Source organism: Canis aureus, chromosome 21, assembly GCF_053574225.1.
Source record: "Canis aureus isolate CA01 chromosome 21, VMU_Caureus_v.1.0, whole genome shotgun sequence".
Lineage (NCBI taxonomy): Eukaryota > Metazoa > Chordata > Mammalia > Carnivora > Canidae > Canis > Canis aureus.
The window spans coordinates 11082400-11103609 of record NC_135631.1 but is presented as its reverse complement, the minus strand read 5'-3'; the positions used below and the strand labels follow the sequence as shown (position 1 = coordinate 11103609).

General features: G+C 50.0%; 1 long non-coding RNA gene across 1 annotated transcript; it reads right to left on the bottom strand.

The window, feature by feature from the left end:
- Window positions 1–165: 165 nt before the first annotated feature.
- LOC144293218 (uncharacterized) lies at window positions 166–12873 on the bottom strand. Its single transcript, XR_013360640.1, has 3 exons — window positions 12741–12873; window positions 10721–10810; window positions 166–1330 (listed from the first exon to the last, which is right to left on the bottom strand). It is a non-coding gene; the product is annotated as an uncharacterized LOC144293218 (long non-coding RNA).
- Window positions 12874–21210: the final 8337 nt, after the last annotated feature.

The window sequence follows — 21210 nt, the reverse complement described above, 5'->3', positions numbered from 1 at the left end:
TGTTTGAGGCCCTAGATCAAGCTGTCCACCTGAGCCAGTAAAATATTTCGCTTCCACAAGTCAAAGCATGAGTGGATACACACGTGCACCAAGACACGATGAGAAAGGATTGATAGCAGGTGCAAATTTGGTCACACTCAATTTTATTTAAAAGAGTATGGCTTCCTTTACTGTTAGGACAAAGTCTCGGCCATGATCTTCACAGACCCCCCAGATGCCTCTGCTGCCTCTCCATGAACCAGTCACTCTGACAACACTGATTTTTCTCCCTCCTGCCACAGGGCCTTTGCATAGACATTTCTTCTTCCTTGATCACTCTTTCCTCCCATCTTCGCATACTTAACAGGTCCCAAACTCCACTGTGACTCCTTCTACAAAGCTTTCCCAAGCCTTCTCATCAAGGTCTCTTTTCCAATTTCGTGCCTTCGTATGTCTCCTTTTAAATGCAAAACACAACTGAATTTTTACAGTTGTGTGATGATTTCATATCTCTTCTGCACTCAACTATGAGTTCCGGAAGATCACAGATGGCATCTGTGTTTGTTCACTGTTGCCCTCCCAGTGCCTGGCACTCACTTAGTAGGTCTGAATACAAGTCAGTATTAACGAGTCTGCTTGGGGGGAGAACAATATTGAAACAACTTCCCTAAGTTGTGCATATTTCTATAGTGTTCTACTTCTTCAGGTGTACCTATTATTTTTGTAATCAGAGAACAAGTAAAAATTTATTTTTATAGGATGAAAAACAATGGTTCTTCCTCCCCCCCCCCCCAAGACCCCATTGGCTGGAGGCATTTGTTCCAGCATCAAAGTATATGGGAAATAATCCTCTTAATTTTTTTCATATTCACACACATAAACTGACACCATGAAACTAATGGACAGAATTAGTTCCCTTTTCAGTTTTGCCCCCATAAATTTTTCTAAACCTTTGGTGCCTGTTGCTATAGGTTTGCTAGAAGCACCTCCAGACAATAATATCAACTGAAAAACTCAAAGGCAGGTTAGTGTTCTGTGTCGGGATTTTCCCCTGAGCACTTGTGCTCAGCATTGTGATTTTTACTGCGTGCATCTGGGGAGTCATATCTTCTGCAGCTAAAATGATTCCTGATTCACATGATGGGATTAAAGCTCCATGATCCCTGGAGCTTTTCCATGAGCTTCAGGACGTCCAGGTGCTTGGCCACCTGGTCACAGAAGAAATGATGCAAAGCTCTGCCCAAATCAGGAAGAGTGGGCTGAACATCAGGGAATAGTCCTTGGGCTTGTTGCTCATTCATTCTGTGATCTTGAGCAAGTGCTTCTACTTCTCTGGGCCTCATTTACCCACCTGTAAAACAGGAAGGAGGGGTGTGATCAGACCAGCACTTCCAAATTTGATTTTGGTTGGAAACTTTTTTTATTTTATTCTATTTTATTTTATTTTATCTTATTGTTTTTAAAAATTGTTTTTTATTTTAAGATTTTCTTTATTTATTCATGAGAGAGAGAGGCAGAGATACAGGCAGAGGGAGAAGCAGGCTCCATGCAGGGAGCCCGACGTGGGACTCAATCCCGAGACTCCAGGATCATGCCCTGGGCCAAAGGCAGGCGCTGAACTCCTGAGCCACCCAGGGATCCCCAAAATTGTTTTTTTTTAAGTAAGCTCTACATGGGGCTTGAACTCATCACCCCAATATCAAGAGTCACATGTTCTGGGAAGCTTAGGTGGTTCAGTGGTTGAGCGTCTGCCTTCAGCTCAGGGTGTGATCCCCGTGTCCTAGGATCAAGTCCCACATAAGGCTCCCTGCATGGAGCCTGCTTCTTCCTCTGCCTGTGTCTCTGCCTCTCTTTCTCTCTCTCTGTGTCTCTCATGAATAAATAAAGTCTTTTAAGAAAAAAAAAGAGTCACATGTTCTGGGCACTTGGGTGGCTCAGTGGTTGAATGTCTGCCTTCAGCTCAGCTCATCCTGATCAGCTCAGGATCCCAGGGTCCTGAAATTGAGTACCGCACCAGGTTCCCCACAGGGATCCTGCTTCTCCCTCTGCCTATGTCTCTGCCTCTCTTTCTGTGTCTCTCATGAATAAATGGATAAAATCTTTTTAAAAAATAAAAATAAAAGAGCCGTATGTTCTACCGACTGAGCCTGCCAGGCCCCCCAGAGAGCTTATTTCTTCTCTCTTTTTTTTTTAATTTAATTTTTTTTGGCTTATTTCTTTTCAAACAAAAGCAGAAGCCAAAGTTCAATATATAAATGGATAAAAGCAGAATGACTCTGTTTGAAGTAGGAATGGGTCTAACATCCGTCTATTTGCCCGTTTTTTCACCTTCCTGACCCCCACCCCCAACACTTGCATGCACACCCATACATACATACCTGCGCCTAGAGTTGCATACATGTGCACATGCACACCTGCATATACGTGTGCACACACATGCCCACACTCATGCACATGCACACCCACTTACATGTATGCAGCAACAACCTGTAGGACACTCCATAGAACTCCCAGGATGTGAGGGCACCTGGTCTATGAGTTACAGACTGGACCATCTCTTTCAGCTCTGATATGCCATAGATTTAATGAGATTTTGCTTATTTTGATAATTAACTGCCTGATTCCCATCTTTCCCCAACTGGATTTTATTTTGCTCTTTCCCACATCAGCTATTTAAGGAGTCAGTGAAAAGGACCACATGGCAGACATTGCGCTGGGAAGATGGCAGCTCCCAAGAGCAGCATGGCCCTGCCGTCACAGAGCTTACAGTCCTGGAAGGGAAACAAATCCTAAACCAGCAATGGCACAGATGGCATGTGACTGTGACGACAATGCTAGCAAGAGAAACTCCAAGGTGCAAGAGGCCACGTGACCCCAGAGCCCCACTGCCGGGGACACAGGACCAGCATTCAAGACCTGAAGGAAGAACAAGGAGGCCAAGAGGAGAGGAAGAGCCTCAATGGGAGGAAGCAGCCCGTGCAAAGGCCCTGAGTCGGAATCTTAGCACATTTGGGAGCAGATAGAGGGCAGAGCCTTGAGAGTGTTGTTAGGAGATTGGTCTTTTTTCTTTTTTTAATTTTTTAAAATATTTTATTTATTTATTCATGAGAGACAGACAGGGAGAGAGAGAGAGAGAGAGGCAGAGACACAGGTAGAGGGAAAAGCAGGCTCCATGCAGGGAGCCCGATGCAGGACTCGATCCCGGGACCCTGGGATCACATCCTGAGTCAAAGGCAGACACTCAACCACTGAGCCACCCAGGTGTCCCAGGAAGCTGGTCTTAATCCTAAAAGAAACATGAGGCCCTGAATGACATATGAACCTGAGCTGACATACAGCCAGACAGCAACATTTCTGGAGCTCCTTCTGTCTGTGGCCACTGTTCTACATCCTGGAGATAAAACCGTTTTAAAAAAAAAAATTTTTTTTAAGATAAAAACTTCTGCCCTCGTGGAGTTTGTATTTTAATGGCAGAGGGAGAGACATAATAAAAAAATTAAAACAGGTAAGGGGCAGGCAGATCTGGGCTTTTGTGGGGCCTAAAGCTTATACAGTTTGGGGGAAAGGGCAGACTCCTTAAGAATGAAGAATTATAAATATCAATTTTGGTCAGGAAGCTGCTAGTGCAGGGCTCTGAGGTATAAGCACCACCAGTTTCGTGGAAAATCCACCTCTGGTCAGATCAAGGTGATGGAGAAAAATCAAGCCTGCAGTGGGGACAGGGGGAATGGGGAATGTTGGAGGAAGGGGCTGCTATTTGAAATGAGGTAGACAGACAAGGTCTCACTGAGAAGGTAACTTCTGGAAAACCTAGAGGAGATGAGGGATCCTCCTGGGGTTTTGAGGGAAGAGCATTCCAGGCAGAGGGAACAGTGCTTGCAAAGGCGCTGAGCCAGAAACCTGCCTGGAAGGAGGCCAGCATGGCCAGAGCAGAAAATCAGAGGGGGCGGAGGGGGAGATGGTCGGTGAGGTAACTCAGGCCAATGGGGTCAGACTGGCGTTGACCAAAGTCATCCCATGAGGCTCCAAGGCAAGCAGCAGTAGAAACCCAGAGCCCAGGCGCCAGGCTCGTTGCAGTGAGAGATGCCAACGGAGAGCCTGGAACAGAGAGACACGGGCACGTTTCAAGAGCTACTTGACGGCAGGCTCAGGGTGGGGGACACCTCGTGCGCTGCTGAGTGGGTGGCTGGGTGGGCAAAAGGAACAGGGAAGCTGCAGAAGAAATCTAGAAGAGCGTGGAGAAAGGGGACAGAAATCTTGCTGCATCATTTGCTCCCACCCCAACCCGGTGAGAAAGGAAACCCAAATGTTTTTTGACAAGTTAAATTGTGTCCTTCCGTCTGCAAACGTGACTCTCTCCTCAAGTGGTTGTTTATCATCTTCAAAGATGCCAGGGCCTTCACAGGTCAGCCACAAAAGGCCTTCTGTGCTCCCACCCCAGCCGGCCCGGGGCCTGTAGAGCCCCCCTGGGGGCGGGGGGAGCAGCAGATCCTATTTGAAGAAGGCAAAGTAACCCTGACGTGGGCGACGTCGGCGGAACACTGGGGCATTGACCGAGCCCGGGGTTCTCCTCTGCCAGCCCGGGGGGAGGAAGGTGAGGGGCGCGGGCGGAGGGCGTGTGGCTGTCGTCCTGAGGCCCGCGGTTTGGGTGGCAAAACAGACCCGGGGATTGAGCGGGGCCGGGCGACTTAATCGGTGCGGGGTGGCGGGCAGGCAGCCTGGACACCGCCCCAGGCCTTCTGCTCCTAACAGTTCACCTTTCAGGACCGCCTGCCCCCCTGAACAGGCTGTGACGGCCCAGCCCGGCAAAGCAGCCAGCCATTTACGTCTTCCAAGGCTGGAGACCGCTTGCCACCTTGGGGGAGGAGGTTGGGGAGGGGGGTCCTCACCCTCCCTGTTCCAGATGGGGAAAGGCTCCTTGGAGATTCGGGTTCACAGACCAACTCAGAGGCTCAGGGGTCCTCGCCTTCGTTGCGACCTGTGCACTAGGACAGTTTACCAGGGGGCCAGAGACCTGGCTTTGGGTCCCAGCTGGGCCACTAGGGGCCTTGGGGACTTGACCTCTCTGAGCCTCACTTTCCTGGTCTATAAAATGGGGATAGTGCTATAATGCCACCTTCCAGGACATGGGGGAGGATTAAGTAAGGGCCCAGAACAAGAAAGTCGGTAAGTGGAGTCCGGTATTATTTACAGACCAAAATTCAAGGCTATTAGGCTGACACTCACAGGGACAATGACCCTGAAGATTTTAGACTATAGCTGGAAACCCGGGACATGTGGGCGCTCTACCAAGGGGCCTCAGCCTCCAGCTGATCCAAAATCTGAAAACCCAAACACTTTGGGAACTCCTTGTGACTAGCAAAGAAAGACTCTTCCAGCCCTTGGAGGATGGAAATGGATTAAGTCAGCTTGGAGGCAGGAGGTGACAGGCCTTGGCGAGAATGGGGAACACCCTTGGGAGGTGACCAAAGGCTTGTGTCCATTGCAGGAAGACCGCTGTGCCCAGAGAGAAGGGCTCCTTCCAGAGCAAGTCAGGGCAGTTCAGGACTCCAGCTCCAACCTCCAATCGGGGAAACAGACTTGCTGTTAAAACTGACAGTAATAACCGAGCGACCAGTTCCCATCTGGCTTCGAGAAGGGCTCATTGAATGAGTGTGAGGGCCAAGCGCTCCGCTAACTTGGGAAGAACATGATTAATGAGGCATAGCCCTGTCTTTGTAGAGCTCACGAGGCCTAATATATTCTGACCTCCCCCATGAGTTTCTACAAATATTATCCTCTTTAATCTCAAAACCACCTTAGGAAAAGGCATGAGGAAAGGAGTTCAGAGAAGTTGAAGAGCTGCCCCGAGTCACTCAGCAGGCGTGTGCAGACACCTGGCTGCTCCCTCCCACCACAGTGTCTGGGGCCGTCCCGCTCTCCTCCTGGCTCTTGCTGCATGCTTTCCCCACAAACCCCCTCTGCTGTGTCCCCGAAAATCATATCCAGGCATGCTCTGTGATAAGAAGTTTGAGGGAAAGTGAATTCTCTGTCTCCACTTCCCCAGAACCAGTGCCATGCCCCTCCCTTCCACTTCAGCCACTCGCCCTGTGGGCTTGGCCCAGGACCAGCCCCTCCCAGGGGACACCCCAAGTGTCTGTCACTCCGATCCCACGGGGACCCCTGCTCAGGCCTAGCTCAGAGCCCCCGGGCCTCCGCTGCCATCAAGCACGCAAATCAAACCCAACCGTGACCCAAAACCACAGTGATTTTCTGAACCTTGAAATGAACACAAACCTTCCTGGTTTCCAGAAACTCAAACCCAGTCGAAGGTTCACACCTCCTGAAGGCAAAGCCAGCCAACAAACAAAAAACATAACATTCAGAAGGGATCCAAGCCCAAACATTAGCTCCCAGAACAGTGTCAGGCCAAACGCAATGCCCCCAAACCTCTGGTCATGGTTTCCAGCCTTTGAATGTGAGAAGATGGGTACTGAGGAGTCAGAGCGAATGGGGGCTGGGGGGCAGCGCCAGAGACAAGGGTGTGGCAAGGTGCAAAGAGGAGGCCTCTCTCAGCCTCAAGGTTGTGTGCTAGAGACTTCCCTTGTCTACGGGAACAAATGAGGTGAGTCCTTCCCCCAGGAGGTTCCCTCTCACTCCCCACCCAGGGAGAGGGGGAGGCAGCAGAGAAGTCGGTGAGGAGGGCTGCCCCTGAGGAGGCATCTTCCTGGCATGGGCTCACCTCGACACGAAGCCCGGGCGATGGGGCTGGACCCGGGTCCTCATCTTGCAACCCCCACTCCCGGTCACCCCAAGCAGCAAAGAGTATGGAGGCGGGGTGGTGGGTACCAGAAGACCTTCATCCCAGGTGGCACCAAGGCCCCCATGCCTGGGGAAATAGCCCCTGGGGAGGCAGGCGAGGGCATGGACTTAAGAAATGGCTGGAGGCTGGCCAGTCGGCACTACCGACACATGGGAGGCTCCCGATGGTGAGCTTTCCCGGCCATGTCCTGCTCTGCAGGGACAGACCCAGAGCTTTGGGAGGGAGACAGAAGCAGTGCGCCACTGCAGAGGGATCTTTGCAATGCCGAAGCTAGGAGGCAGGGAGAGAGGCCTGGGACGCACAGAAGCCACCAGGTACAGAAATCACCAAGCTTAAAAATACGGTGCCGACATCGGGCCAGCAGCCTGAGTTCGTGGTTGGAAGCTGTGTGTCCCTGTTCCCTGACTAGGTGGCTTTCTCGGGTCCCCGTGCATGGGAAACCAGGCCACTGGGCCTGAGTGGGGATGCTGGAGCTGAGTGGCAGGGGAGGCAGGGAGGCTCAGAGGCCATTGAAGGATGAGCTCCTGTGCAGTGAAGGGGGGAGGTGAAAATGCCACCTGCTTCCACAGTGGCCAGAGGGTGAAGGGGGGCTTCCCTCCACGGGGGTCCAGAAATGGGATGGAACCAGCCGTCTTGATGACCAAACACTCTGCCAACTTAGGTTTCCCTCAGTCCAGGCTCAGCCCTTTCCCGTGGGTAGAGAGCCATTCTACTGGTGAGATGACCTTCTGGAAAGTTCCTGGCAGAAAGTAGGTGATATAGGGCAAGCTGTCGGGAGTCAGAACAGGCTGAGTTCGAGCCTTCACTTTTCTTCTGTGTGGTTTGGGCAAGTCACCTAACCTCTCAGTTCCTCCAGAGGCCCCATCTATAAAATGGGGGTAATCCTGCACCGCAGCCCTGGCCGGAGGACGAAATGAGTTTGCGCATAGAAGGTGCCGGCACATGGTAGGTGCTCTAAGTCTTTAAGGTCACTCCTGGAGAGGTCGGTCACCCCCAGAGGCTTTGCATCCCAAAGTGCTTACGGCACCCACGCAAGAGCTCAGGTTGTCCCCTGGGGCGCAGGCTCCGAGCCGGGGCGCTTCGGCCTCAGCCAGTGCCCGACGCGGGTTTCTAGAGGGCTCTCACCCAGCCACCAGCTAAGGCTTGTTGAGCCCCTCCACGGAAAAACTTGGATGGGCTGGAAAATCCCAACTACAGTTACATTTTCAAACCTTCTCACAATCCAAATGTCAACACCAATCGAAACAATATGTTTATTTGCAGACCTCCTGCCAGACCGGATTAATTTCTACAGGCTCAAAGCCCATTTTGGAACTGTAATGTCTCAATTTTACAGATGAGAGGAGGGAGGAAAATAAAGCCAAACCCTTCTTTGCCTTCTTGATTTGGGACGCGCTGGGGGAAAGAGAGCACCAGGGCAGGTTTTGCCGTTGGCCCCGACCCCCGGAAGATCCCGTCGCAGCATCCTGGGTACATCCCTTCTCTCTCCTGACCTCTACCTTGCAACCTCCTTCTCCCTCGGCTCTGCCAGGTTCCCAATTTCTCTGCTCACTGGGGGCCTGGCAGGGTGGCAGGTGGGTGGGGACATTGAGCCGGGGTCAGGAAGACGAAAGCCAAATAGAGGGATGAAATATCTCAGAGCCCCGGGGTTCACGTGGGTCCCAGATGAGCTAGGTCCTGGTGTGTGGCTTTGTAATAAGGGGAAGAATGTCTTGAGTCCAGACACGGGGCCCCACTGGCAGAGGACCCAGCCCTGCCTCAGACGTCCTGGCATGTGCTAGGCATTATGTGGGTGCGTTGTACCATCTGGAATGCTCACAGCAGCTTGGCAAGGTGGGTGTTGCCGCTGTGCCCATTTTCCTGACAAGGACACTGAGGCTTGCCCAAGATCTCCAGCATGCACATGGCAGAGTCAGGGTTGGGGGCTGGTCTGTCCGAAGATCTTGTCCTTTCCAGCCCTGTGGACAGCAGCAGCAGAAGAGTGGAAGGGAAGTCTCCTGGGGAAAGCTGGGTTTGAGGTGGCTTTCAAGCTCTCCCTGCCTCACAGCTAAACGGGCAACCAGTTTCCCAGGATGAGAGCAGAGGAGGCCGGACAGATTGGACTCTGAGTATTGTTCACTATTGTCCAGCACATTCCACTCTGCTGAATATCCAACTCAACCTGGCTGAAAAATAAGTTTAATTTAACGTTCCCCTCAGCAAAAGTCAGATTCTAAGGCCTTTGTGAGAAATATGTGAAGTCCTATCCGTGGAAGGGCTGTGGACACTGCTAGGGTCTCCTCTCCAACTGCAAGCCCCACCATATCGGCCTTCCTGTCCACCCGTCGAGAAACCTCCCCTGCTTTCCCCATGCTTTTGCCCCTGGAAAGCATGTCTTTTGTTCTATCTGGTGTCCTAGATAGAGGTTTACACGTCTGAGCCCACACAGGGTCAGGTGAGGGACTTGGCCCCCAGGAGGGGCTCAGAAAAATCTGTATTGAAGGCAAGAGTTGAGAATGAAGATATGCCATCACCATGAGGAAGGTGCCACTATTTGCTCCCATTTTAGAGATGAGGAATTCGAGGCTCAGAAAGACAAACTCACGTGCCCCAGGTGCCTCGGCCGGTAAACAACAGTACCAGGTTCATGGCCCGAGTCTGCTTGACTCCAGAACTGTATTCAGAGTCAGAAACAGTCAGGACCCACCCCCAGGACTCCTGCTCCACTGGCCACTCCAGGACTCAGACAAGGCTTCAATCAAGTCAGGCCGGAAAGTCAGCGAGGCGGGCTGGCCTGCCTCTGTGTGTCACAGGCACATCCAGAGGGGGCCCCCCCGACGGGTTCCAAGGACCCAGGTCATGGGACTCGGGCTCCCCGAATGAACACCTAAGCAGATTCACTTCAAATGGCTCTCACCTTCATTCCCTGCTGGGGAGGTCAGCCTCCCACCCCCACCCCAGGCCCAGCCCGGCAGAGGGAAGAAGTTTTCTTCCCCACAACAGTGGAGGGCTATGGAGGGAGCAAAAGAAACAATAGGGAAAGCTAGAAAGTGTGTGTAGCACAGCCCTGGAAACTTTATCCTGGCTGGATCCCCCGTCCAGGGGGCCCCGCAAGGAGTCCTGGAGCCACCCGGCAGAGCCAAATGCGGATCAGCAAGAGTGGCAGGTCCCAGGCAGCAAATGGGAGGTGGTCTGTGCAGACCCCGTGATGGGAGTCCCGGGCCCCCCGCCAGGACGTTAGCCCTCAGAGAACACATTTACACCAGAGGACCAAGGTCCACGTATTCACCCCCTCGCTTATGTGTGCACGCTCCCTTTCATTCATTTTTAGAATTATAAACAGCGTGAGCAAAAGGAGACAAAAAGAAAACGAAAACCCACTCACGATCCCGCCTTTTAGAGATAACTGCTGTTACTACTTTGGTGTACATGATTCTAGATTATTTTCTTTTTTTTTTCCAGATTATTTTCTATGCACGTTTGTTTGTTTGTTGATCTGATTGTTTTAAAAATGGGATCGTCCTGTTGGAAGCTGCTTTGTAACCTACTCTTTTCACTTTACAGCCTAAAAATGATCGTGTGTGCCCACACACTTACCCAAGCACACAAAATTTCTGGAAGGATATCCGAGAAACCATTCGCTTGGTTGCTTCCAGAGAGGGAGACCGCAGATCTAGGATGGGAGAGAAAGTTACTTCGAATGTCACATATTTTTATTTAGTAAGCACTTCCGAAGTGTTTAGTACGTGCCAGGCGCTGTTCTTCTAAGCGCTGTGCAAATATTAATCCATTTCATGGACTTTAAAAATACTGTCAAGTTTCTGTTTCTTACCAGGTGTATGTGTTACTTTTGTAATTTAAAATGAGCTTCAGGTGTCAAACTTAGCGAGCTAGTGAGCGTCTCTCCATGTCAAATAATATCTATCAAATAATATCTGTTTACCTATCACCTCTACTCACCAGTGGCAGTTTTCTATGTGGCATTGTCCTGGTCCAGGCCCACTTAAATGACCGGCCCCGAGATGGAGAAGACCAGACTCACCAGCTTCTCTAAAAAAGGACCAGAAACAGAGAGAAAGAACATCACCACCAGCGGACAGCCACGTCTGCACATGCTTTATAAACTGAAACCCTTCTACGTCCTTGAGGCAAACAAGGTAGCAGACAAAAGCCAGACAAGCCACATTGACTTACTGAGCCTCAAACCAAAGTGACCCAAATTCTAATTTTTTTTAAAACCAATGTCAATGGAACCAGAGCTATTTGCCTGGAAGCCCGAGAGAGCTGCTCGAAGCGGGACCAGACCTTGGCCTGTTTGTAAGTATTTTAATTAGACTATTCCTTAAGTCTCAAAGAAAATCTACTTCAGAAGCTCAAGGCCCTGCATTTTTCAGCTTTAATGACATTGTGGGGCGTCACTGGCACAGGTTGGGCTCAGGGTTCAGACCTGGAAAGACCTGGGTTCTGGGTGACTTTTTTTTTTTTTTAAGATTTTATTAATTTATTCATGAGAGACATAGAGAGAGAAGCAGAGACATAGGCAGGGGGAGAAGTAGGCTCCCTGCAAGGAGTCTGATGCAAGACTCGATCCCAGGACCTGAGCCAAAGGCAGACACTCATCTACTAAGCCACCCAGGTGCCCCTCTGGGTGACCTTAAATGGATTAACAACCATTCTGAGCACCAGAGTCCTGCTCCCAGGGCTGTTATAGGCTTGAATAGCCCTAGGAAGAGGGTCCCCAAGAAGCCGTGGCCATGGAGTAGACTCTGCCACTCGGTGAAATCCCCAGTCATTCTGAGACTAAGCCCAGACCCAGCCAGAGTAGCTGAAGGCACCCCCAAAGCCCTGTCCCACAGGCTTCTTCTAAGCCCTTCGGAAGCCCGGGCTCAGAGCCTGGACGCTACTGCCTCATTCTTGGCCCTAAAGGTCATGGGAGTGGGAGGGAAAACAGTGCCCACCATCCCCAGCTGTTCCTTCCCTCTGAGGTCACACCTGCCAGCCTTGAGCTGCCCATTCCTGATCGCAGCCTCAGCCTTGTTGACATCAGCACTAGAGGCACTTCCCCACTGGGAAAGAGGCCCCAGCATGACAAAAATGGAGCCTGGGGCTTGGCCTGGGGACCACGGGTAGACCCCAACTACCATACACATGCTCACACACTGCGTGTGTGGAGGGACCATCTCCCGCCACTGAACCCTCCACTGGCAGCCACCATCCAGCTCAGCCAGAGCCCATCTACTGTTGCTCTGCACCAACTTTTGTGCACACACACACACACCATCCCTAACCAGGAGAAGGAAGGAAGAGGGGTTGAAAATCTGTGCTCTGGTGCCTCTGAACTCCCCTACAGGGAAGCGGCCCAGACCTTCCAGGTGGGAAGAGTCTTCTAAGGGAGGACGGTTCCCAAAATATGCCCAGGGGGCCACATGAGCAAATCCAGCACCCTGGCATGGAGCCCACCAAGCAGTTCAAGACTCTCAGCCTCTCCTGGAGACTCGCCAGCCAGGGGCTTGGGCAGACCACGAGCAGCACACTCTAAAAAGGTGTTTATTTTTAACAGGCTTCACTAATATCATGAGCCCCAGCACAGCACAGGAAGGCCTCACAACAGAGACCTTTCCCTGGGGGCAAGAGTGTCCCTATACCCCTATGAGGGGCAACCAAGTCAAAATCCAGGCCCAGCTGTCTAGCTGTCTGCTTGGAGGGGAGAATAGAAAAAAAAAACAGTGCCACAAAAGAAGCCAGCAGCACAGACAGCCCCCTGCACCTCACCTCTCTCGCTCCTGGAGGCCAATTTCTCTGCGTGTTCCCGATCTGTGCTGGGGATTGCTGGCAATTAGACATCAAAATGTGAGCTGACCTCAAGTCAGATCCATCTCCCCAGCCTAGCAGGGAGAGAGGGGTCAGGGCTGGGGTCCGGTCTCAGGCAGCAGGTCCCATCTCCTGGAACTATTGTGACAGCTCAGGAAAAGGCTTTTACCTGAAACATGGTCCCCGACCTCAGGAAAGACTTTGATCACTGTAAATTCCCAGCGAAAACCCTTTTTTATACATCCAGGAGTCTCCATGTCCCCATCAGCCGATAGGAGACAGGCCCTCCAAGGAAGGTTCCGGAACTCAGAATGCTCCCACAGAGCCCTAACTGGGGAATGAGTCCCAGGGAAGCACAGTTCACAATTGCTGAAGGCGTCCAGCGGGTAACACCGTCCCCAGTCCCCACCCCCACCCATCCCAGCTCAGCCTGCAAATACTTCGAATTCTTCAAAATTAGGAGGGCCAGTCCCCATTTTGACCAAAATGCAATTTAAGACAAAAAACCCCCAGTCTCAAGGAGACACCCACCCCCACCCCAGGCCCCTAAGAAGCTGAAACTGTGGTCTCCGACAGCTTCCTCTGGCCTCTCTCTTACCAGCTTCAGTTTGCTGGGGGTGATTAGAGTGCCCCATTAGCAATAATAATAATAATCCGGAAAAACTAATGCTACCTGGACATAGCTTACCAACCTGTAATTTAGGGCTGTTGATTTCTGGGCTAGGCAAACACAAAGAATGCCGCTTTGGCCTTGCCATTAATCTTCACAGCAGATGTGAGTTTTGTTGCTGAACATGAATGAAAAAAAAAAAAGCGCTTCCATATCGAGCCGGGGCTTGGGTCTGCTCTAAAATGCATACACAATTCATAATGATGCATTTGATTAATGGTAAATGAGCATGGAATTCTGAGGGCCGACCCATGTGACGGCCACATTAGCACCAGATGAAACTGTCATGTGGGGCGATGTGACAAAAATAAAAAATAAAAAACCCAGAGCGAGCCACTTCGACGGAGAAACCAGGGCCGCGTGGTGGCCAGAGACCAAATTTTCTGCGAATTCTTTTTTCCTTTTTTTTTTTTTCGGGGGGCGGGGGTGGGGGGAAAGCAGGAGAATTAAACTGCAAATGAAAGAAGGAAGAAAGAGAAACGATTCCAATTTGCACTGCGAAGGTGCCGCGTAGAGTGAAAAAGTGAGATTCCCATGGAACAGTTTGGATTTCTTTATGTCTCCTATCAACAGGGGTGAGCTCAGAAAGCCAAAGGGGATCAGAGGGGGGAAAGCGGTGTCTTGTGATCCTCTGATAAGCTCGGTTATGTCACTGATGGCCGGGAAGGCCATTGAAAAGAGGACCGAGCTCTTAAAAGTTTCACACGGTGGTGCCGAGAACCAGAAAGGCGGGCAGGCCCAGCGCAGCGCCCGCGGTCACCGGCCTTTCCATCGCCTGCGCTCTGCTGGGTGTGGAATGTCTCCAACCTCAGCCCCGGCCAGTCTTATTGAAAACATTCTCTTTTCCATCAATAATACCTCGAAGTTCTTTATTAGCAGACTCCCAGGCAAAAACTGACATATTTACAGCACGCCGTAAACTTTACGTATCTACAACAATATTGGAGGGGAGAGAGAGAGAGAGCCCCTACTCAGTGACCACGACAAATCATTCAGACTTATTAAAAATGACCAAGTGGGAGGCTAATTGTCCCAAAGAGAAGGACTCCTGACCACTCCCACCCCATCCAGCAGCGAGAGGAGCGTTAACAAAGATGAAAAAAGTATGTTTGAGGATTGGAAACATAAGAATCCATATTTTTAAAAAAAGAAGGGGGGGGAGAAAAGAAAAGAAAATCCAACTGATATCACCGTCTAGGCTGAAGGAGAAACCTGATCTTGAATGGAATGGTTAACATTTGGGGCTGTTTGGAAAGAATTGCTCCAAGCTGTTTTTGCTCAAAATGTATAGATTTAAGGTAAGAAGCTCTGTGTAGGTCCCAACCACTCTGGAAACAAGTCCCCCCATTACTTTGCATCTGACAAAGGTAGGGACGAATTTTGTTTTCCCTTTCTTTAAACTGGGTAGCTTCGCTGGTTTTAACTTGGAAGCGCGCTAGAAAAATATTTACTTGTCTCGCTCTTTTTATCCCTCTGCCAACGTGTTCTCCTGTAAGGATCGTGTTTTTCTCTCAGCTCTCTTCACCTCCTTTCCTCCTGCATTCAGGCCAAGGAAGTGTCGACCCAGGGACCCGACGCTCTCCCAGCCCGTGCTCCCCTAGAGAAAGTACGCCAACTTTATGGGAATTCATGGAAGGGGAAAATTATATATATATTTTTATATACCTATATATTTTATATAGAGATATATATATTGAAATCTCAAGGTTCCCAGTGGAGGGCACTGAAAGAGTGCGGGCCCCCCAGTCTCCAAAAGTCCTAGCCACAAAGAAAATTATTTGTTTTGACGAAAATAGGAAGAGATGCGTATTTATTTGGGAGGAATCCCATCAGTGGTCTTCTGGGAAGTATTTGATTTTTTCGTTGTTATTTGGCAAATCCAAAGAGGGAATTGGGTATTCATCTCAGCTTCTGTTTCCAGCCCTTTTGTTAAATGAGTCTCTCTTCCCCCTTGAACTTTACATTAAACTGTTTTCCTCGAGGAAGCAAGAAAAGGGAGGGAAAAAAAGGAAGAGAACATTTCCAACGCTAAAAAGCATAAATATTTCTTCAGAAGAAATTATTAAAGTTATCTCAGGGAGGAAATTATTAAAGTTATCTTCAGAAGAAATTATTAAAGTTAATGGTGTGAGAGAAGGGCGATTTTAAAAAGGTTTTCGGACGCCGCACTTGAACGGAAAGACTTTGGAAACTCGCATTAATAACTGGCTTCCCTAGGGCTGTTCATTTGCAGGAATCTGCTCCTCCGGGCAGCAGGCAGCGTTTTTAAAGCCCTCTTCAAAACAGATGCATAATTTTCTAACTTTCACAAGTGGATCGTCACACACCTTCACCGTTTACAAATAAAAATTAAAAAGTAAAATCGGAAAGCAGGGTATATTTAAACCAGAAAATTTATCTTCAGGTGAAAGTCTTTGATAAAGAAATCTATATTAAGAGTTCTGTTTTTAAAGGCAGTGGTTGGTGCAGATGAAAATGCAAATGGGCGACAATAAAATGTCATCAGATTCTTAGACTTTCACTGTACAGAACATCATCAAAGTCGCTCCATATGTTAACATGGTTTTTATATATCTTTTGTATGCAGCATCAATTTAATTTTTATCAACAATGACAGTCCCAATCTCCAAATATTTGTGTCAGGGGCAGGAAAGGGATACGCACCCAAAAATACCCTCAAAATTATATACTGATGTCAACACCACTCTTTAGAACTGTTATGTTTTTGTGGTTTTTCTTCTGTAAAAACATCTCTTCCCCGGGCATTTGGTCCATACCATATCTATAGATGAGAATTTTTTTTTTTTTTTTTTTTTGCCTTGCAGTCATGGGGACCCCAGCCTCTGGCTGCTCCGACAGCAATATCTTTTAATTTGTTCTTTCAACCTCGAGGAAGCCATACTATTCCTTTTTCGCTCGGTCTGTGCTGGAAATGAATTCCACAATTTGCAGAGTCCTCGGCATCCCTTATCCCGTAACAATACAAGATGTGGAAAATGTGCTTAAGATTGAAAATCGCATTTTCAAAATCCAAGCGTTTCTCTTTCTAGACTTTTGCTAAGCAGCTTATTGTACAAATCCAGGTATTGCTTAAATATCTCTAGGGGTTAAAAGAGAGAGAGAGAGAGAGAGAGAGAGAGATGTACTATTTATTATATTTCATTAGATAAACCTCAAAAAAGTAAACATTTTCTCCCTTCGATTCACCCACTGCCTGTTTCAGATTTTAATGCAATGATATGTTTTTTCAGGATCTTGAATATTTATATTTCAGAACCTAAATATCTTTATTTAAACCATACAGTCTCAATCTCCCAAACCCCGGATTTTTAATATTTTGGCGACTGAAATTTGGCATGTTTGAAGGTTTGCCTCTCTGCAGAAGTCTCTTGTTATCCAAAGTAGAAAAACAAACTAGGGGCAGATTATAAACTGCCCAACGCTGGCTGCTTACACAGCAAAAGCACCACAGCCGACCCCCTTTACGCTCTGCCCTGGGGACAATGACTTTCTTAATAATAAATAAGGAAAATGTAAAATGTTTTCTTTAAATTAAAAATCGAAACGAATTGTTTTAATGAATATCTCTGGTTATGAGGAAAAAGCATGCCTTCGTGTGTACACTTTCTGAAGAAAAATTTCCTGTGTGGTTTTCCCTATGAGATCAAAAGGAACTAATTAACTTTTCTATAAGGTAAACAAAACTTTAACTTGAAATATCCCCATGAAGTATGTGGGAAGTGAGCTTTTGTGTGAGTGAAAGCAAGAGGGAGGGAGAGAGGGAGGGAGGGAAGGAGGGCGGAGGGAGTTGGATTTAATTTTATATTTGAAATTGTCTCATGCTCAGAAGGTATTGGAAACCCCGTGTTGTCCAAGAGTCAGACTTCTTTTTATTGCCCCATTACCAAAATGATATTTAAATCAAAGGCTGAAACGTTGCCAAGTTCAAATCCCCCGAAAGATTAATAGGGCATTGTTCTGTTCAGAGAAAATTGGTTCTTCTTAGAGTCCCTTTAAGAAGAACTGGGTGTGTGAAGGAGCACGAGGAAAGAGTGTGGGAAAAGACAAAATCTGGAAAACCGGCCGTGGCCTGAGTGGGAGGGTGGCATACGGAGAGCATCTTCAAGAGCACGGACAACCACTCGCCCCATCCCCAACCAGAAGTCACTGGGGTCAAGGGGACCGGGCCCCCAGCTGGAGCCCCCTTTCCCGGGGACTTGGCTCATTTTCTCAGGTTTCAGGGACAAACAAGAGCAGGAAGCAGCCCTGGGGGGACCAGGAGGGTCTGCAGGGCTGGGCCCCCCTCTGGGTGCTGACCCCTGGGCTGAGAGACCAGAGGGGCCCCTCCCGCCCCTCCCGGGAGTAGCAGCTGCAACCAGGCATTGGGCCCCTCCCAGGACAAAGAGTCCTTGGCTGGCTTCGGGCAGGCCGCCCAGGACCAGGGCCCCCTGGCCGGGCCTCCTCTTTGCCCTTGCCAGCGGAGGGACAGGCGGCCAGACCAAGGGACAGAGATTGCAGGAGGCAGCCTGTGCTTCCAGAAGGGGCTCCTGCTGGAGGGCTTGGCGAGGCAGGAGACCGTGGGCACCTCCACTGTCTGCCCTCGGCCTCAGAAGCCCCAGAGCAGAGGCGTGGGTGACACACATCCCTCACACACACACACACTAGACACCCACCTCTGCGCACCAGCCCCGCCAATCGCCCTTTATGGGTGCTTTGTTGATGAGGCTAATCGTTGTCATAACAGCTAATGTTTGTTCGTGAGCTTCCCAGGTGCCAGGCTCTGCGCTCAGTGCTTTACTGGAGAGTTCACAGCAGATGCAGGAGGTGGGCAGTGCTACCCTCATTGAGCAGATGAGGAAACGAACAGAGAGCTAAAGTGACTCGCCCAGGGGCACCCAGCAACTTACATGCAAGGTCCCTGAGCCGCAAAGCTTAGCGGGATGTGGTTGTGACAAAGCGCAGTCCCCCAACCCCCCAACCCCAGCTTAGTGGCCAGGATCTAGGCAAACAGCTTGGTTCTGTTAGGATAGGAAGGGTCCTTGACCAGGCCGTGTGCCTGGACTCTTGGCCACTAAGCTGGGGTTAGAAGGGGCGGGGGGCACACCGATGTGAACCCCAGGGACCACCCCCAGGGGACATCCGCACCCCATCCCCGTGGCAGAAGCACGATCCACCTGCATCAGCCCACAGGTGTATGCTGATTGTGTTCCTAGTGACCAGGGACCCGCTTTAAGTTCCTTTATTCATTCATCCAACACCTAAATCCACAAACCATTTCCTTTTGTGCCAACTGGCCGGGACTAGAGACCACCCCTACAAACCATCCCTCTCATTCACATCAGGGGAACTCTCCTGAGAGGACAAAGAAAGGTGGGCTTCTTGGGGAGGGGGCGCATCGCCAGAAGCCTATGTTGCCTCTGGTGTAGCCCTTGTAAGAGGCCAGAACCAGCATCCTTCCTAATGGCATACCAGAAGAGAGAAAAAAGAATCCCAAGCTTGAATACCCCAAGTGTATCCTTTTTTGCTCTGGAAAATAACTAAATCCTTATAGAAGAAAAGAAAGAGGAGAGGTCAGGCAGGCAGTAACTACAGCCTGGGTTCAACAGCAAGACCAGCAGTGATTTTTCCCTGAGGCCCAGAATGGGAGTTAAATCAGACCTCCACTGCCACATCCTGGCTGTGTGACCTTGAGCAAGTTTCTTTACCTCTCTCAACTTCAGCCTCCTCATCTGTGAAATAGAAATCATGCCAGCTACCCATAATGAGATAAAGTACGTTCAGGCCCTAGTGGTCAGCTTCCCAGACCCTTAAAGAAAGCACTTCCTCTCCTTTGCCTATCCTCACCTGGAAATAATCTCCATCCCCAGACTGCCCTCGTGTATCTAAAATCAATTACTGTTTCAGCTCCAGACCTTTTAGAAATGTCTAGTTGTTATGGGAAGTGTCCTTGACTGGAGGCCCTGAGTCATTCACTTGTTCAGTGAACACCTGCCGAGCACCGACCGCCATCCCATTTGTGTGCTCGGTGCCCTGGAGCTCAGGTGCAAACAAGTCAGACAAGGGGCCGCTCCTGTCGTGGTGGGCCAGGCCACAGCAAGCCAGTGGCACGTGGAGTGGGTCCAGTGGGTCCCAGACAGGCCGTGAGCCACTTGCTGCATGTGTAAAGCAGTGGGTCTGCTCTGAGGCGGGTGTGCGCACTCAAGCCTCGCTCTACTGCCTGGCTGCCCACGCCCCCAGGGCAAGCCCCTTCACTTCTCTAAGCCTCCATGTTCCCAGCATTTCATTAAGGGCCTCCCAGGGGGCAGGCCCTGTACTGGGCTCTGGGGGCGGAACACCCATAGGACCCAATAGCCCCCTTTGGAGTCAAGCGGAGAAGGCAGGGGGTGGATGAATCACTTCAGTTATGAGAGGAAGGACAAGAGTACAGCCCTCCCGGCTACCCCCTTCTTCTCCCCCAACCTGTCCCGAGTGACCTCTGACTCAACCACACCAGCCCAGCCCTGTCCTAAAGAGAAGTGCCATCGGGGAGGAGGGGGGGTCCTGTGGAGCACATGGGAGGCCTCTGAAGTGGAAGCTGGTGCTGGGGACCATTCGGTCCCCCTATATCCAGGAGCTGACACTCAGCCTAGAAGGCAGGAACAAGGGGCCGTGCACCCCAGATGCCTCTCAAGAGGTGCTTCCTCCCATGTCCCCAACTAGATGGAGACAGAGACAGCCCGGGTGTGATTGACCTGAAGGGGCTTGTGACTCTAATCCTAACTCTGCTCTCCTGAGAGGGAGCCAGAGACCTTCCTCCCTCACCTGCCATCTGCCCCGCGCTGCCCCCTCACTCCCCAGGGTGGCTCTGTTCACCTCCAAATTTGGCACATCCCCCAGGCAGGGAGTGTGGAGTATATGGTCTTCCCGTGGCAAGGCTCCCACTGCCTGCATCCAGAATCTGGTTGGCTTCTGGTAGAATCAGCTATGTGTGTATATTATTTATGTACAAACACATATTCCTCTCTCTCTGCGCACGCACATTTACATACACACACCCTGCATAGAGTGAACACTGAGTAAATATTTGCTGGATGGACCTGTTGAAGACATATATGTGTATGCATCTGTGATGAGTAATCTATGCATCCAATGTGCATAAAGAGATAGACACATATGGTTTTATATACAAGGTTAGAGATCAGTTTATATGAGTGTATATACATCCATAACTTTATTTCCAGTTGGCATCAGGCTGTCGGCTGGCATCTGGTATAAACTAACTGTTCATTCATTTGGTACAAGCATGTAATCTGTGTGCGCGCAGAGTGAAAAATACGACGGATTTTTCCCCCCTTCTTCTTCAAAATGTTGAATATACAACTTGTGATACTTTCAATAGAGCTTACAGAAATATCAAGTTTTAACCTAATTGTTAACTTGGAATTTCCAAAATTAACCATAAAAAATAACATGGGGCCGTCGGTCCCCTCTCCCGGAGCAGCCGGGGAGCCCAGCTCTGAAGAATTACTGTATTTAAACACACTGGAGTCAGATTCCACTGCTGTTTACTGAACCGCTTCAGACTTGTGTACATTATTCCACTTAATCCTCACAACACCCCGAACTAGGTTTTATCCTCACTGGAAGGGTGCTCAGCAAGGCCTGGAGAGGCTAGTGACCGGCACAAGGTAACCCCGCTTGGGAGTCCGGGGCCCCTTTGTCCCTTCCCCCGGGGCTGCTATAACAAAGTACCACAACCCGGGTGGCTTCAGACAGCAGAAGTTTGTTCTCTTCCAGTTCTGGAGGCCAAGAGTCCAAAACCAAGGGGCAGCAGGGCCATGCTCCCTCCAAAGACTCTAAGGAAAGAAGCCTTCTCTGCTGCTTCTAGCTTCTGGCGGTTGCCGGCAATCCCTGCTAGTCCTTGGCTTGTTCACATGTCCCTTCCGCCTCTGCCTCCCCTACGTGCCCGTGTCCCCACTTCCCTCTGCTT